This window comes from Lissotriton vulgaris, chromosome 2_1 (assembly GCF_964263255.1).
Source record: "Lissotriton vulgaris chromosome 2_1, aLisVul1.2, whole genome shotgun sequence".
In the NCBI taxonomy this organism is placed as follows: Eukaryota; Metazoa; Chordata; class Amphibia; order Caudata; family Salamandridae; genus Lissotriton; species Lissotriton vulgaris.
The window spans coordinates 1,574,593,696-1,574,612,150 of record NC_141687.1 but is presented as its reverse complement, the minus strand read 5'-3'; the positions used below and the strand labels follow the sequence as shown (position 1 = coordinate 1,574,612,150).

Genomic DNA, 18,455 nt, shown 5'->3' with positions numbered 1-18,455 from the left:
AGATAAATTATATCACATCTAAAGCGAGGAACATATTCAAGACACAGATCCTGCTGCGGAGACCTTCAGCTGAACTGACCTCAGCTCTACCTGAAAAAGCGATATGTCTATTACTTTTTTTGAGAGAGAGTCCACAAATTCATTACATTGAGTTTGTGAGAGTGGGGTCGTTGGGGCAGTGCTGGCATGGTCAGAAAGATTGTTAAATACCATAAAAGTGTTTTGGGGCAGTTTTTAGCCACAGTGCTTTTATCCGAATAAAATTTGGCTCTAGCAATACTGTGTTGCTTCTGGTAGTCATTCAGAGCCGACTTGTATTTTAGTTTGTCCTTGTTACAATAAGTTTCCGTCAATTTCTTTCCAAACCTTTACATAGCTTTTTGTTTTAGTGCATAGAGTCATTATACCACAGAGCAGAGAGAAGGATTCTATAGTGTTTTCTGCTTGTGGTACGGACTAATGCATCAAGCCAGAATCTAAGCCTAGAATCGATGAAGAGCATGCCTGATTCTAGTGAGTGACTCAGCACGGGCCAATTAGCTTCATGTAGAGTGTCTGATTCTCTCTGGATCGAACCCCTGTTTGAACTGGGAGGGAAGAAAGGGGCTGCCAAATGATTGAACTATGGCAGAGGAATGGGCTGGTCCTCATGATGAGCTGTATGTTAAGAGCTGCAAAATCCTCTATCACAGAGTAGGCCATACTGCAGGCTACATTATCAAAATGAATATTTAGATCATCCAAAATGGTGGAATTGGAGGATTTGAGAATAGGCAAAGCAAGAACTTCCACAGTGCCTGAGTTCCAGTTGGCCACACAACCCGGTGGGCAATAAATTAGGGCTCTGCACAAGGTGAAGTTCTTAGTTAGTGATGGTGAATAGAGTAGACCTTCACAGTCAGGGGTTGTCAGCTTATCTATTTTGCAAGCAAAGTGTTCTTTAAAAACAATAACTATACCACCTCCTTTTTGTTTTCGCAATCCACTCTCAGAATCCAGGAATATTGGGGGCAAATCTCTAATAATATTGGGCCCTGAAGCCTAATTTAGCCAAGTTTCTGAAAAACAAATATATTTTAGACCATGTTCAATGAGGAAATTGAAAATGCCCCAGTCTTTTTTCATTGATGAGCGACAATTTAGGATAAAAAACTTAAAGCAGCAAAAACTATGATCCTGAGCTGTAGTAACCTTAGAGTGCATAGACTGCCCAACCAATGGGTTGCATAGGCTCTAGATGTAGGGAGGTGGTAGTGAAGTTGCAACATGGACAATTTATTACTGCTAAAACTAGCTATAAATCAATAAAGGAGGAATAGGCTCTAGTGGTAAACGGGCAAAGGGCAACCAGTCAAGCAGTTAGGAGGCAGAGTAAATGAGACCATCAGTAGACAAAAAGGCATCATTCCTAGCTCCTGGTCCCATTCAGGAGCAGACAGGCACAGACAGGCTTGCTTTTGTCGTGTATTCAGTGCTCCATTTGCGGGTCCGCACCACGCCTACATTTAAGTATGGAGACCCAGAGCAGGTGACAAGAGCTACTGCTCGCTAGAACGCTAACCACTCTGTGCAATTGAAAATTGCCAGCCAATATCTTCTTGTCAATGTCAGTTCATTCACTTAAGGAGTTGAGGCACCTGCAATCTGAGGTGCCAGAGGATTTAAAAAAAGGATGGGAAAAGCAGGATGGAAAAAGGTATAAATGAACATTGGGTTGCTACGGGTGGATGGATTGTTTTGCCTGGTTTAACTTTGTTACAGATAGTGAGGTATCTTCATGGGCCTACACATGAGACATGATGGTATGTTGGCCATCTTGAAAAACTTTTGGTATAATCCACATTTTTTAAAGATTTCAAAATGACATACAGTTAAATGTCGGTATGAAACTTATTCTGTCTATGAGTCAAATAGGAAGGTCAGAAGACCCCTATATAAATTTAAAAATAGATTTTGTGAAAATAACACATGTAACAATTTTAGATATATTTTGTGATTGTATAACTTTTGAGCAGGTGGGTTGATGTCTACCCAACTAGGAGATGTGATGCCCTCAGCGTAGCCAAGCTTTTACAGTGATAATTAGTCCCTAGTTATTGTTTGCCCGCTTCTTTGGCGTTAGGTGTAGGAAAACATTTAAAACATGAGGTTATTAGCTACTGAAGTTAGAACATACATTTAATTGTGGCTATCACCCAGTAGCATTAGCTGATGCAGTAAGAGCCACTACTTTCTGAAAGCAAAGCTACCAAAGGTCTGTGTACCGTCAATAGTGAAGTAGCCAGATAACTTTCCCTTGGTATTGTTATGCATGAGGTTCACACCCAATATTACTGGGTTTTCTCCTCATGAGATTCTGCTGGGCAGAGGAATGAGAATTAAAGGTATTTTGGTAGAACATACATCAAATTGGAGTTGGGTTCCACTCACCTTTTAAGGGAGAAAAAGGGTCACTTCTAGCATCAAGTCAAGCACAGTCAGGACACAATAATATATAAAGTTCCTGACATGGAATGTCGCCGGATTAGCAAGACTACTAAACTTGGAATATGCAAAAAAACTGCTGATGGCAACTGATGTTGTCTGTTTACAAGAACCATGGTCACTCACCCCACAAACAATCACTGGCTTCCACAGGGTGCATCAAATAGCAAGAAAGAATAACATCTTTGGGAGGCCATCTGGTGGACTATCAACCTACGAGAAACTCAACTTGAAATGAATAGTTACAGAAATAACGAAGCCAGACAAGATGCTTCAAGTGAATACATTGGAAAGATCCATCACAATATCCCCATGAACCAGGATCCTCCTGATTAGCATCTACTTCCACAGCTCTGGCATTACACTAGCAAAAACGCTATGCCAGCGAGCCGAAAACTTGAATCAAATCCTCTCTGGCCATGGGAACCATGATATAATACTCTGCGGGATATTAATTTGCGAGCACTGGGAAGGAATCATACTGGATGTGCACTGACAAATTGCCTAAGCAAACAACTGGACAAAACACTAGAAAAACATGGGCTGAAGTTCATCCAGACTATAATAGAAACCTCTAATCTTTCTCTTCAGGTTCCAAAAATGTACGGAGGCATAAGAACCTTTGATTATGTGCTTGCTTCAGGAAACTTCATGGGCAACGTTAAGAGCTTTGGTGTACTCTCCTAAACAAGCAAGTGACCACATACCCCTTCTTACAACATTCAGCCCCAATTTAGATAAACCAAAATACAAATAACCCTGGGCCACTCTCTTAATGATATAACTACACTACTAACTCAGAAAATAAAGTGGCGCCCTGTCTGTGTACAGAAAATAAAACTATGAAAATCCACTATAGGGCATTCTCTTCAAGCTCAATGTGGCAAACATCTACTAGCCCACTGGGAATTAATAATATGGGGCATGCACAAATGAATCACCAACTCTCCAAGTCATGGAAACCTTTGGCAAAAACCATCCAACAATAAGCAAACTATCCGTACCAGTGTACGGCAAATTTGTAAAATTACAAAAGCATGCCATAAACCCATAACTATAACAAAGTTGCTTTATTACAAGCACTGAGAGGTGCAAGAAAACAGCGTAGGAAACTGGTACAGTTATTAAAAAAACAGCGGAGGGAAAATAAGTGGCAGTATATATACTCCCTTATGAACAAATGCAATCAGGCTGCCCTCTGGAGGCACATTAAAAACAAAACATGCTGTCATACCATCAGAACCAATGTCATTGATGAACCTACATGGACTCAGCACATACAAATCTGTATACAACGGAGCACTCAAGTAACCCTATATTCTTAACAGAAAATGTAAACCCCACAGAAGATCGAAAGGAAAGTGACAACATTCCCATGATTAACATGATCAAAGAAATCATACATAAAATGCGAGCATTAGGTGCACCAGATCCAAACAGACTCCCAGTGTAATTGTTTAAAGAAAACCAAACATTGTGGACAGCGACACTCTCCCCATTATTCTGCTCATGTTTTACACTCTGCCAAGTCCCCAACAACTGGAGAGGGTCAATATTGCACCTAATTTTCAAAAAGGGTGATAACCAAAATCCCTCAACTATCGTGGAGTGGTGTGGCTCACTGGTTAGAGGTGGCAGACCCGGGAGCAGAAGTCAGCCCGGGACCAGGGTTCAATTCCAGACGCGGCAGGGTCGTGGACCAAGGTCAGTGGACTAGATAATTCTCGCCTCGGTGCCTACTCTAATCAGGAGTCCCACTTGGCAACTCTGGGCATTAGCTTGTCTAATCTCCACAACGGCCCCATCAACGCCGGGGATGCCTGGCTCCACCTTGGGGATTCCCAGTAGGGACCATCCCACAGGGAAAGCCAGGTCGGGTTCCCCCAGCGGTATACAGCGCCAGGACGCCAACAGGCAACAGTGCACTTTACAAGTAAACATTACATTTACATTACATCATTTGGAAATGTAGGCCAAGATATATTCCTCAGTCATCTTAAAAGATCTGGAGTCATGGGCAACTACAAATGCAATAATCCTAATTTGCCAAACGGGATTTAGAATAAACTCCTCCATACTTGACAATATAATTACCATCTCCAATCTCATCCACCAGTCAACCATTCAGAAATCACAAGCTCTTTACGCATATTTTATTGACTACTCGTCAGCATTTGACCTGGTGGATAGGGAATTCTATATCTAGTAAACTCCTGGCGTGGGGTATTCCATGTGATCTGCTTAGTGCTAATATTTCACTCTATTCTTCAACTTGGGTGAAGGTCAAGTTGACTGCCACTGCCTTATCAAAAAATACCAACCAAGACCTAAAACAAGGATGCGTCCTAGCCCCAATGCTCTTTTATCCCTATACTGCAGATAATTCTACATCACTTAAACATGCAAACCTAATTCCCCCAAAAATAGGAACAACCAAGATCACGAGATTACAGTATGCGGATGACATAGTTCTACTTGATAATTCAAAAATACGGATTCAGAAAGCCCTCAATGCCCTCCATATCTATAACATGACAAACAAGATGGTAATTAACACCTCAAAAAAAAAAGTGGTCTCATTTGGAAGGACACGTCAGCAAATTAATCATTACTGGTCACTTGGGCCCTTAAAAATAACAGGAGCAAAATCATATAATGATCTGAACACTTGGCTGTCGGCAAATGGGGGTCCCAAAATGCATCTGAATCATCTTAAAGACAAGGCTGTACTAATTACCACAAGACTGTGCCAATTAAATGCCTCCCTTGAATGTCCTTCTTCAGCACCAGTCCCAAAAGTGCTCAGAGCCACATCACCATCAAGTGAGGCTTTTCTGGGACTTCTCACCAAAAGTATGGGGAAATTACATCTAAAAGCCTTTAAAAGAGTGTTTAGTCTGTCATACTACACCAGGAGATTATTGGTGAGATTAGAATTCGGCCTAGAGGCAGTAAATCTGACTAGCATGGGTTCTATCATGAAATACTATCATAGATGCATCTCGGCCATGCCAGGCACCTTAAAGTTTATTTTTCCAAAATATATATTCAAAATCAATAATAGCCCCTAGAGAACATATCTAATGTCATCAGCAGACGCCGTCCAAATGGATTTAAGCGTATTAAATTCTCCATCACTTTCTCACACCGCGGTGAAAAACATACTGAAGAAACAGACAAGACTTCTTTCGAAACTGGCTGATGAGGGAAATATCAAGACTATCTCATTCTCACAAGCCTTGATAGCCTCAAACGACAACGAACACCAGGTCGACCTAAAGCCACAGCCATACCTAAGCTGCTCAATTCGGAAAGCCTGTGTCACTGAAATTTTGACTGCGAGGATGATGACACTACAAATTAAAGACTTTAATACAAACTGGTAGCTCCTCTCCAATATTCTGAAGTGCATTCTGTGCAGTTACAAATGTGAAACTTTCCCGCACTTCCTCTGCTGCTGCCCATCGCTTCTCCATTCCAAGGGGATGTTACTAAAGCCAATCTTGCTAAACTATGGTTTAATGACCTGCAGCGATGTCACAACCTGGATATTTACTGCTATGGTCTACTCGGAAATGCCTGAATCGAAAAATAATTCAAGGCGGTGCAGGACATGCTCAACTTCACCCATTTCAGTGCAGTCATATTCGCTGATCAATAAAATGCACATGGCACCCGGTTTTACCGACCAATAGATCCTAATCATATGATACTTTAAAAAATGACTGCTGACTGCAAAATACACACTTTATTCTCCTGATACCACAAGATCGTGATGGGCATATGGTACGCAAGACCTATTAGTTTCAATGCACCCTGCACTTTGGCCCAAAGGCAATTTAAATAATTGTATTGACAATAAGTTAGCTATAATTGTTTTAAATCCCTTGTCTTCTTGATTTTAATGTCAGTTCAATGCTCTATATTTTTAAGGTTTTAATTTATCATAAAATAAACTTATTTTACTACTAAATGCCACTCCAAAGGAAAAAAATTCAACCAGTATGAAGTACTCATCACCAATGTTCCCTCTAATTTTTTTCCTCTGTGTGCGGCAGTGTGGGGTCTCTGTGCGCTGCAGCCATGGTTATGTGCGCCAGGAACCAGACCGCGCGTGTGGGTGCAGCGCCAAATATCAATCCAAACGCATGCTTAAACAAGTGAAAAGTCTGGATTTTCACACATAAATCGCCACGTTAAGGGTCTTATGGCAGGTTTGTAATTTAGACACACACCATTACATGAATTGGTTATACAGGCAAGTACACTTCGGGTTTAGAAAAGCACAAGACTCCAATGATAGTACCATTATAAGATTTTCCTGCTTAAGATGTAATGTTACTTGTTGTATTGTATATCCGGATGCACAGACGGAAAGAAGCAACAAAATACCAGCCAGGCGGCACACTACGCTAAGCAGAGAGATTTCTAACTTGCGTGATATCTAAAAGAAATTCAGAAAGTCCAAAAGAACGACGTGTGCTTTGCAGGTTGTTCAATTGGACTTTGGTCAGCCAACTTCAACTAGGCACAAGCCAGGCCGTCTTTAACACTGGTGGAGCCCTGTGTGACAATGTTTGTTGGCGCCCCTCCAATGGCCACCTCTACCATGGATTCCCTCACTAGCACCCTTTAATAGCGGCCCTCAAGTCTCCAGAACCACTGGCTCTCTGATTAATTTCGTATTATAGCACCATTCATACCAGTGTAGGGTGTCAGAGCACTTTACATAATACACACATTGCACAGAGACAATCATAGTTGTGTAAATCAGTGTATTGGAAGTGTTACATCAGAAAAGACTACAAGGTGTAGTGTAGGAGTCATCGATACTAGTAGGCAATATAGTTTAACAATGCTTATTCTGGAAAAGTACGAATTCAGAATTCAAAATGTGACCCCATTGTTAGAGGTTCTCTTAAAAACAAGAATTGTTTTTTTACCCAAATGAACCCTTTTGGAAAGATTAGGATAATAAAAGACTGGGCAATAAAACACATTGCTCTAACATAATACTTGCAGTTAACACGCAGCTGTTTGATGACAGTTAATCAGGGGTGTGGAATTTTACAAATAATCTAGTTGTCCAAGGGACAAAATGCCACTGAGATCTACATGTCCTGTAAAGACCACGTGTCCCACCTACTCCAATCCCTCATCAAACATAAGGGTTCCGGCTGACAGAGAAACATTAACCCAATTTCCGTTTTTATCCACATTTAAAAATTAAAAACAGATAAGAAAATAAATGGTTTTCTGTCTGTATTTATCTGTAAAAATTAGTAAAAACGGAAAACAGGGAGCCTTAATTATGAAGAAAAAGTTAGCTTTGGTGAAATAAAATATTTGCCAAAGATCACACAATTTAAGCATGGAAGCCCTTTTTTAAAATTAATCAAGCAAGGTTCTCTCTCACAAAGAGTATGTAAATAGTTCTGGACCGTCAAGAATTCTGCAACATCACAAAAAGCAGATAACTACTGTAAATAAACTCTGCACTCAAGAAGGATATTGCACAATGTCACAACTATGCACAACTAATTGCAACCAGTACTTACCACTGCTTACTCACTGCTTAAAAAAAAAATCATGATCACTAATAAGGAACATCTGTCGCCAACAAGCCACACCTATTCAGAATACTGGACTATCCCAGAGCATGGCACAAATAATGGACAGACAAACAATATCCACCTGCTTCAAGTAAAACTGTAGATACAAAGACCAAAAGAATCCCGGACTATGATTAAATAATATAACGTCAACGTGCATTTGCAGACCTATTAGAGGCAGAACTGTAGTGCATTGCAGTGCTATTTATAGAGGCCTGGCTCCCCTGTTTCACACAAGTCAGAGTGGTCTACTTGTGTGTTCAATGGCAGAGGTGCCCACAGCCTGTTTTGTTTCCGTGATTTAATGTCTACTTGTCCGTCGGACAAAATAGACATTAAATCTTCTTGCCCAATGATAAAAACATGGTTCGGGCGTCGGGCGATATGATTCCCCCACCCGTTAATAGCTCAATGCTCTATATTAGGATTTTGACTTACAAACCACAAGTAACAAAATGAGCTCTCTTACAGAAGCCGTAACCCACTGACCTATTTTCATTTATTCCCTTTATCTGCATGGCACATGTTGTTAGCAGGAGACATTTTAAACCACTGTGGGACCTTTGGATGTGTCAAAACTTCCACTAGACAAACCTCTATCTCTTTCCAGCAAGACTATTAATCACCAGAGTATCTAGACATTTTAATTGATGCCTGAAAATAGCTGGAGGCCAGGAACATGCATGACATCCAACTCTTCACACGAGGACAACACCCTCATATATGTATAGTCAGCTGCATGCAGCAAAGCCTCGCAGCGGCCTTCGTCTATCTCCATGCACAGCTCACAATCTGGCAGCCAACTACTGCTGTGTATAACTTTTAAGAGGCTTGGCTGCAGCAAGCCCAAAAGCACGATGTGTGCTTTACACATAGCTGCCAAGGTTTCAGATTGCTTGTTTGTGACATTTTCATAATTACAGTGTAATTATGAGTGACATTTCAACAACTGAGTGACCCTATCTGGCGAGTAAAATCCAGCCATGAAAAAGAGGAAAAACCTATAAATAAAAGAAATTACAGCTATCTGAGGGGTGTAATGTCTCATCTTTATGTTTCCGTCATCTTCATTGCTTGATTTTGCTTGAAAGTGTCACTCTCATTTGTTGAAATGTCACTCAAGATTACATAGAAATTATAAAAATGTCCTCCATAGCAATCTTAACTTAGTCTCTGCCTGCAAAAGGGTCAAAGTAAGTATAAGCCACCCGAGTGCGTGTGCTTATTTTACCGTGTGAAAACAGTACGTGCTGAAATATGTGACTAAACCCATTTGTTGCCCAAGTAAAACAAAATAAGTAACAATGTTGATTTAAAATTTTAGAAGACTGTTATTGCAAACATTAACAAATTCCATAAATCTGCCTTTGTTTAGATGTCTTCTTTCAATGATTGGCGGGTTTTGTGCAGATTAGTGTCTTTGGAGGGCGTGCGAAAGTTTGCGAGAATGTTCTGTACATTGGTCGTCGAACGTCACGTCCGGTACATGCTGCGTTTCAACAAGTAACTCCTGTTGTGCACGAATCCTGGACGTTTTTTCTCAGGCAGGAAAATGTAACATGCATTTGGTTAAAACCCTATGATGGCTGTAAAATTCTATCGTGAGGTACTAAAAGCTTGGCAACTGTGGTCTAAACTGCAGAGATGGGTGAAAGTAAAGGCTAGTGCCAGTAACTTTTTTTGCAATAATAAATGTGCAATTCCTAATACATCACAGCTTTCGTGCCATCAGGACTGAGCATAATCTTAACAACAGAGCTGGATCGTCGCCTTCTAAGTAAAGTGTTCTGAAACTCTGGTCAGTGAGACTTTGCTATCAGCCTAGCTGTGGCCTAAATGAGTGCCTCCCACGCTCCACTTTCTAATGCAGCGCTACTTACAGCTCATGTGGTCGGCAGCAATCGAGTAAGTCTGCTAACCAATCACCTGACTATAATAAATTATGGACACCTTCCAGTCTGCTTTATCTATTTTCTGAAATGTTGGCTGCAGTCTGATAAATTAATTGTTTAACTATTATTTCTTATGCTGTGAAGCAGCTAACGTAAACTCTCTCTTTACTCAAAATGATTGTAATTTCTGATATTTATGATTCCCTCTTCTTCACTGCTTTATTTTGTCCGCGAGCAAGTGTCACTCATAGTCGCTGAAATGTCACACATAATTTCAGTGAAATTATGAAAATGTCACACATAGCAATCTGAAACGTTGGCAGCTATGCTTAAACCTTGGTAGCTATGGCCTCTGTCCCGCCCGAACTGTCAGCTGAGGAGAGCGCAGAGCGCACATGCATATGCCCGAGCCAGCCACAACAGAGACCTGTAATACTAGCGAGGAGGGGCTGGTGAGGTGACATGATTGAAAGTGGCAAAATAGAGGCGGGAGACACCGCCTGATCCTGTCTTTTCTTTTGCTGAATTTGTTCTATAATGGGCTGTGGCTGCGGGCTGTTTGTGGCCCCTTGTGAAAACATTTGTTAATTGCAGCACCGTCATGCGCTGCAATTAACAAACATTTTCACAATGGCTCACAATCAGCCCCCAACCGCGCTCCCTTAAGAGAAGACATTTAGCAAGTCCAAAAGCACGAATGCTTTTGGACTTGCTAAATGTCTTCTCTTAAGGGAGCGCGGTTGGGGGCTGATTGTGAGCCATTGTGAAAATGTTTGTTAAATGCAGCGCATGACGGTGCTGCAATTAACAAATGTTTTCACAAAGGGACACAAACAGCCCGCAGCCACAGCCCATTAGTGCGGAGCAGTCGATGATCTTTCCACCAAACACGGAATTGCCGTTTTCGCGCCGATAGATGAGAACATCAAAACAAATACTGATGGATGATGGAGCGCCCACAGTCAACGCTGATGTTGCTGACTTTCACTAGAACTTCACAGCATTTCCCATTAAACTATGAACGACTTGGGCGGTGAAGTGAGCCTACAAGGTAAAGTCCACGGAATTGCCGTTTTCGCGCCGCTCGCGTTTTAAACGCGGGGGCGCGAAAGCACTCACAGGATGGATGTGTGCGCGCTTTCCACGGGACTCTGCGCGCTCGGGGTCAGCAAGCTGCGCGCGCGCGCGCGCGCGCGTTACAGGGAACACTGCTCATCACTATGAAACAAGGTTGTTACCAAGATTGTTTAGATGGTGAGGTTCGTTGTTGTGCCTGAGGAAGATCCCAAATGTCAGGATCCACTACATTGTGAACAAGGTAAATCTGATGCCACCTCCTCTTCAACTGGTACATGCCCTGCTTTCCTGGATCAGTGTGCAGAGATGCATAAGTCGAGGACTGCAGGCACATTGGTTGACCCACATTAGGACACTTCCAACCCCACACAGTGATCCTTGCTGAGTGCACCTTGATCAAGGTGGTGTTATCTCTCACCTACCAAAGGAGACTGAAAGCCCAGTTTTCTCTAAAAGAACTAGAATGGACAAAAGGTACTGTGCAAAGTGAAACGATACTGAGGGGTGGGAGAAATCCATTCAGCAAGAGAGGGAGCTTTGGCCAGCATTGGCATAGGCCAGAAGGGTCTTCCCCATGAACACTAGCCATTTCAGATGCACAGGAGAATCCAATAGAGTATTGCAAAAAACAATTCTATCAGGTATTTTTTTTTAATTTCGAGATATAATCAGGAAACAGCAAACACATAAATATGTCAAATAAAATGTATTTAAGAGCTGTGTAAATTGTTTCGGAATAATTATTATAACAGACATAGGGACAATTGACATATAACAAAATCCTGAGAACTTTACATCAGTTCTTTTTCAAACACCAGCTCTTGTCTGTCTCAGAATAGCAAAATGTAAATAAAAGGGCAGTATTTCTTTCTACAAAATGTGGCAACACCATGAGTAAGCCTTGGAAAACTCAATTTTGGTACGTAATCTCAATATAAAGTGCTAAAGGAGTGTCATTGACAGGGGTATATCTTAGCCAGAGAGATTTGGGGTTTTGAATCTCAAATGTCCCAACTGTAATAATAACCAGAGAGATGCAGGGTGGAAAGATGAGATGACCAAGGTTCAGGGAGGACTGTTTCCATGATGAACAGGGTCAGGAGAGATTTGCATTGGGAGGGCCTCTGTTTATCGTAGCACAGTGGGTGAAACATTATGGGTTGAAATGCTATCCCAAGCTATTGCAAGTGGTTAGACTTTGTAAGCAGAAGTCCTATCACCTTTTGGGTGTCTGATTGGCAGTAGCATGTGAGGAAAACTGAGACTGGTATTGCTTTCTAAGCCTACTACTGCCATTATTTGTTAATTCCAGAATGTAGCACATTTTCACTCTATCAGTGAACACTTCTATGACCACAGACATAAACACGACCCAGGGCCACCAGACCCAACCATCAAGCCAAGAATGCATTTGGGGAGTGTCGCCCCCCCAAACCCCTCTTCTGAAGCTTGACCCCCTACCTGTTCTACCTGGCCTGGTAGTTCTCCCAGGGACCTCATGACTAGGGTCACGTTCAATACAATAGCTAGGACTCATTGCCCTGGGATCACATGTTTTAAATGTATTTTCCCTGCACTCACTCTTCTTCATGTCTGTTGCGAGAAGCCTTGAAGGCAGAGCTTCAAAACTGTGCATGTAGACAGGACTCCATATGTTCAGTTGTCAATTTTTATAAAGAATTTTATCAAGTGACTGACAGCTCCATGTACTAAGCCCAAGTTGCAAATAGAGGTGGATGCAACAGTAAATTATGATGCAAGCTGAAGCAATGCTACTTAACCAAACTGTTCCTCACCACTGCTACGTTTTGGTATTGGGGCCCGGTATTGCAACATCACTGCAAAACCGGCTCCAATCGATCCAAAACCGTCCCACACTGCTCCGATACCACCCCCACCCTTCTAGCTTCCAGGGCAAATGCCTGATGCCCACTACAGCCAGTTAGGCCCTGAACACCCCCCTGGAGTTACGCCCCTAATCCTTAGGTTTTACCTTCCTAATGAGCCCAAAAGTGAGCACCAAAGACACCGGGGTAAAAGGCTCCGAATGCCACAGGCTGAGCCCAAAAACCGCCGATTGCCTAATGACCCCTGAAAAAGGTCCTATCACAGATTCACTTTTGTGTTTTGTTACGAAAATACTTGATGTAATTTGCTGGTTAATTTGAATTGAACAAATGAGTTTCTAAACATGATCAGTAACTACTTTAAGTTTAAATATCCAGTGTTAGGACAGCAGATAATGAAACACACATTCATATCCAGCCACTCCCCTGTTAGATAATCAACAAATCATGCCTAGTATACTTTACGAATGACACACTCAATAGTTACAAGATGTGTACTGTTATGAAATAGGAAATAAAAGTCACAAAAAAGGATTACCTTGCACAGTCTAAAATCGATCCGGTATATTAAATGTAATATGTAAATCTGCATGTTAATCTAAATATATATATATATATCGCTTTCATAAACGAATGTAGATACAAATATACGAATTTGTAGCTAATACCTAGTATGTGTTTACCCAAATGTACAGCAAAGAATATAGTCACATTTCTTAAACAGTGGGAGGCTTACCTATCTCCTTCCTCCACTATGATGCTTTACTTTGAGACTGCAGCAAGCAATGTTCGGAGAAAAAGATTACAATTCTGGAGTTGTTGTTATTCAGAAATGACAAAGAGTAGAGCGTTTACTTACGCAATATTGCTCTCACGGGTTCGAATCGAAGTACAGAGTGAGAGCTGCTTATATCTGGAACTTGGAAAACATTAGACGAACCTGCCAAGTCAAACTTGCAATAGCTCCACCCACACCAAAGGGCATTTCGGGACAGAAGGTGTGGTTGTCTCTAGCAGAAATGAATTTCCAGACATCGTCGATTATCATACATTACATTTCCAATTTGTTTGCTGCCAAGTGAAAGCTGTAATTCCAGCTAAACTGTTGAAATCCAATTTTTATTTCATGTGTAGTTATGTAGCTGTGCGTAATATTTACTTGTGGGGAGATATACATGGCATGTTAGGGATAGGCCTGGGAGGAATTCCAATAATGAAGGCAGGGTTGGTGACGTGGTTCACTACCCCATGCTCTCGTGCATTGGCTGAATTGCACGTGAGAATGTCACAAGTGACCGTTTTGTCCTAAAGAAGCTGACAAGTTAACTGGTAGGCGTTCTGAAACCAGACAAACCCTTTTAGGGGGCTCTATCCGGCCCTGACTAGGGTAGGAGTCTCAGCCTGCTGGCTTGCACCACCGGTCTATGAGGACTGGGCATCCAACAGGGGAATTGAGGAAGTTGCAGGAGCCCCAGACTTCCTGGCCCAACACCACTCTGGCCCAGGTACGGAAGGTGGCCCTGCCCTGTGGCTGAAGTCCTGCCTTCTCAAGCAAAAGCCATGGCTTTGCATGGATCTCATGGAGGGGGGGATTACACAAGCTATTCAGTCTGTGGGAGCCCCAGACTCCTCCCCGTGTCTGATGTCACCCTAATCCGAGTATGGAAGGTGACCCTGCTTGTGCCCGGAGCCCTGGCTTTTCAGTTGAAGGTTATGGCTTCGCCCGTCTCTCACAGGGGGACAGGACTACAGGAGTTGTCCAGTCCACAGGAGCCCCAGACTACTCTCCCACCCAACTCCACCCTGACCTGAGTGGGAAGGTGGCTGTGCTCAGTGCTTAGAACCCTTGCTTAACAGGCAAAAGCCATGGCTTCAACAGCCTCTCCTGTGGGAAGGGATTAGAGAAACTGTTCAACCACAGGAGACACATACTTCTGTCTGGTCCAATGCCACCCTGGGCCGGTATGGAAGGTGGCCCTGCCTTGTGCCTGGAGGCCGGGTTTTAGAAGCAAAAGCCCTGGCTTTTTACCCCCTCTCATGGGCATATTACAAGAACTGCCCAGGCTGCAGGAAACCCAGACTCCTCCCCTGCTTGACTTCAACCTGGCCAGGTATCAGCCTGGGCCTTCACATTGAGTCCTGGCTCCGCTTCAAACCCCAGAAGGGCATGAGGGTCCCGCCAGTCTGCATCCACCATGCTGAAGGTACGGATTGTCACCCCAGTCCATCAGCTAAACAAGACCTGGGTTGATTCCTTCCACTTTCCTAGTGCATGAGCCTGGGATCTAAGGAGGGTTAATCCCCAGCAAACCCCATGTCTCCCCTAGAGCCTGCCTGAAAGGCTTTTTTTATTCATTATAGTGGGGGTTTACAGAACCTCTGGGGAAGACAAAAGTCAAAGTTGGCTGTTCCGTCAGGCCCAACTGACCAGTCATCTGGTCAGCAAGTCATTGGCTGGTCATCTGGTCAACCGGCCCGGTGACCAGGTGGGTCGGCCTAACTTGATGACCAGAATTCCCTAGCAGGAGACAACAACGATGATAGCACTCAGGAGGCCCCTACCTTGAGCCACTGACCAGCTTCTTACCTCCAGGCGGCTCTGATGGTGTCTGTTCTGGCCATCAGTTCACCCCAGTGACAGGTGAGGGGTTGTGCCCCCATCCCTGCACCCAGTGGCGCAGGTTAGGAGAAGGAGGCCCCCATGCCACACGGCACATGTTGGAGGCAGCCTCCCACAGTCTGTCACCCTATCCCTCCCATTGTCCCAGTGGCAGATAGATCCAGGGGGCACAGGCATCCACAGACTAAGACAAAAGCTTTGAACAGAAGATGACTTTCAATAGATCATAACAAGGTAGCTGCTTTGCTATTTATGAACCCCTGACTCAGAATCAGGTAGTCTACAAATGTTTTAGCACCAGGTGCCCAATGAACATGCAGTGCACTAAGGGTGATGGAGACTGCCCCCTTCCATTCATATTCCAGTCCACGAGCGAGCGGCTCTACTCACTGACCCACAGGCCAGCTATCCCACGCCAACTACAGCTCCATGGTACTGCATAATTATTATGGTGTGGGGGTGTTAGACTTGTCAGCCTTAGATCAGCAAAGATGGGAGGAAAAGGCAAAATGGTTGGGGGAAACCCCCAACTATTTTGCCTTCCATCTTTGCTGATCCTTTTTTTTGGCTTTAGAATGCTGATCACTTTTCCACTGCTGACCAGTGCTAATGTGCATGTGCTTCTCCCTAAACATGATGACATTGGTGCATACCTGATTTGCATATTTGGTGTACTGTTAAGCCCCTAGTCAAGTGTAGGCCTGGGCGGTAAGTTCCGTTCCGTTCGCGGAATTTGCGGAATTTTGGTAATTTTGCATTCCACTGAGAACGCAAAATTGCCCAAAATTCTGCGTTCCTCGACTTTGCGAAAAATTTTGCTAGTTCGCGTTCTGAAATGAGTGTTTTCTAGATATTTTTTCCCGAGCACGCAAGCAGCGATTGCAAACTAGCAAATCCGTGCGTTCGCAGAATTTTTGCGTGTTCGCTGAGAGTTTTTACCGCAAATTCGGCCCACCTCTAGTCAAGTGGTATACCATATACCCAGAGTATGTACTTCAAATGCTCTAGTGGTCTGCAGCAGTGATTGTGCCATCCACAGAAGTAGCCTTTTGAACCTGACTCAGACCTGCCACTGCAGTGCCTCTGTGTGTAGTTTACTGCCACTTTGACTTAGCATTTAAAACTACATAACAGACCTTAAACTCCCCTTTTATTACATATCCCACCCCTAAAGTAGGCCCTAATTAACCCTAAGGGCAGGGAGTGGCATAAGTAAAAGTTAGGACATGTATCTTTATGTTTCTCATGTTCTGGCAGTAACAGCCTGTGAGAAGCTGGATTGGTATATGGTGCACCCTGCTCCAATGCAATCAACCCTTATGGTGATTTTAGTGGTCTTACACAACATTAGAAAGCTCTCTAAGTGGTAGCTATGGAGAGTATCACTGAATCAAAGGAGAGAGGGAGGACTAGGTAAGCTAGTCTGAATCCCCGCTTTTATATATCAAAAATCAAGAAAGACTAGCTAGGTTTTTTACAGGGAAGACTCAATGGAGTACGTATGTCAAGGAAAACCAGTAGGTTTTTAGAAAGCCCTCACCCACCAACCTAGTTGGTGGCATGCTTCATCATCGGGCCCACCACAGTGGCACCTAACGTGCCCCGGGTGTGCTTCGACGCCAGATTACTGCGGAGCTGGTATATTTACTGAGTGTGCAGTGTGGTGAGTGTGAAGGTGAAGATTAAAAAGCCATACAAAAATCCCAGCACCCGAGGGTAAAAAAACACTATTTTAATAAACTGGGTCTCTGTTGGCATATTAAAAGGCAGACGGACACGGTGGAGTATGGATTATGACCTCCAGTGTCCTGTGTGGTCTACATGTTTCAGCCTGGCCTTTCTTAATTTAAAACAGGCTTTCCTCAGGACCAAGTGAGTATGTGTGGAGTTGAAAAGGTTAATTTACAGTGAGTGTTTTTTGTTTTTATGTGTAGCACTCCCTAAGGTGCTATATGGGTGAGAAGGGGATTCCCTCTCGCTTTGCTACATATAACATAAAAGGGGAGACAGACAGACGTACAGGGTAGAGTCATATTAGCATATTATTGCAAAAACAGTCGTCATTCCACCGTCTTATAAGGTGAGTGAACGAACTATGCATGGCTAAAGTGTGGTCTTGTCAGTGGCAAGACTCATGTGATAGTTATCTAGAAGCCGGTTGTTGTGGTGAGCTAGAAAACGGGAATACCAATGTGAGGTTTAGGTAAGTGAAAGAAAATTATCCTCACACAGTATTTTGCTGTTCAAAGCCTCCTTGGGTCGCCTGGCAGAGAAAAAGACCCTAAAAGAAGGTTGTATTGGTTTATAAAATTATCCGACCTGTAAGGGAAGACCTCAACACCTTACCCCAACAGTAGCTGTAGTGCGCAGCCTCATTACTCACTCATTGTGAAAGGAGGGCCTGGCCGAGCATGTTTTAGTGGTCCCTATTCCCAACCCCCCCAAGCATGTGCAGACCATAGATGACATGGCGCTTTTCGCGCAAGAGCACCCCTCCCTCTATTTCTACCTTCACCCAGGTGCAGGCAATCACGGAGGCTTTAAAAACATGCTCGGCCAGGCCCTCCTTTCACAACCGGGCGCCGCAGAAGGACGACAGGTCCAAGGAGGAACCAGATCGACCGTTTCGTGAGTAATGAGGCTGCGCACTACAGCTACTGTTGGGGTAAGGTGTTGAGGTCTTCCCTTACAGGTCGGATAATTTTATAAACCAATACAACCTTCTTTTAGGGTCTTTTTCTCTGCCAGACGACCCAAGGAGGCTTTGAACAGCAAAATACTGTGTGAGGATAATTTTCTTTCACTTACCTAAACCTCACATTGGTATTCCCGTTTTCTAGCTCACCACAACAACCGGCTTCTAGATAACTATCACATGAGTCTTGCCACTGACAAGACCACACTTTAGCCATGCATAGTTCGT

General features: G+C 43.3%; 1 protein-coding gene across 2 annotated transcripts in view; it reads right to left on the bottom strand.

Moving 5' to 3' along the window:
* The window catches only part of LOC147732925 (histamine N-methyltransferase A-like), a 248,382-nt gene extending 234,530 nt beyond the window's left edge, over positions 1-13,852 (bottom strand). The window contains exon 1 of one of the 2 annotated variants that reach the window (XM_086957460.1): positions 13,772-13,852. The gene's annotated coding sequence lies outside the window, so the exon portion shown is untranslated. Of the gene's footprint in view, positions 1-13,648 lie in introns of both variants that reach the window. The other variant, XM_086957459.1, reaches the window with a different exon arrangement.
* Between the last annotated feature and the right edge of the window lie 4,603 nt (positions 13,853-18,455).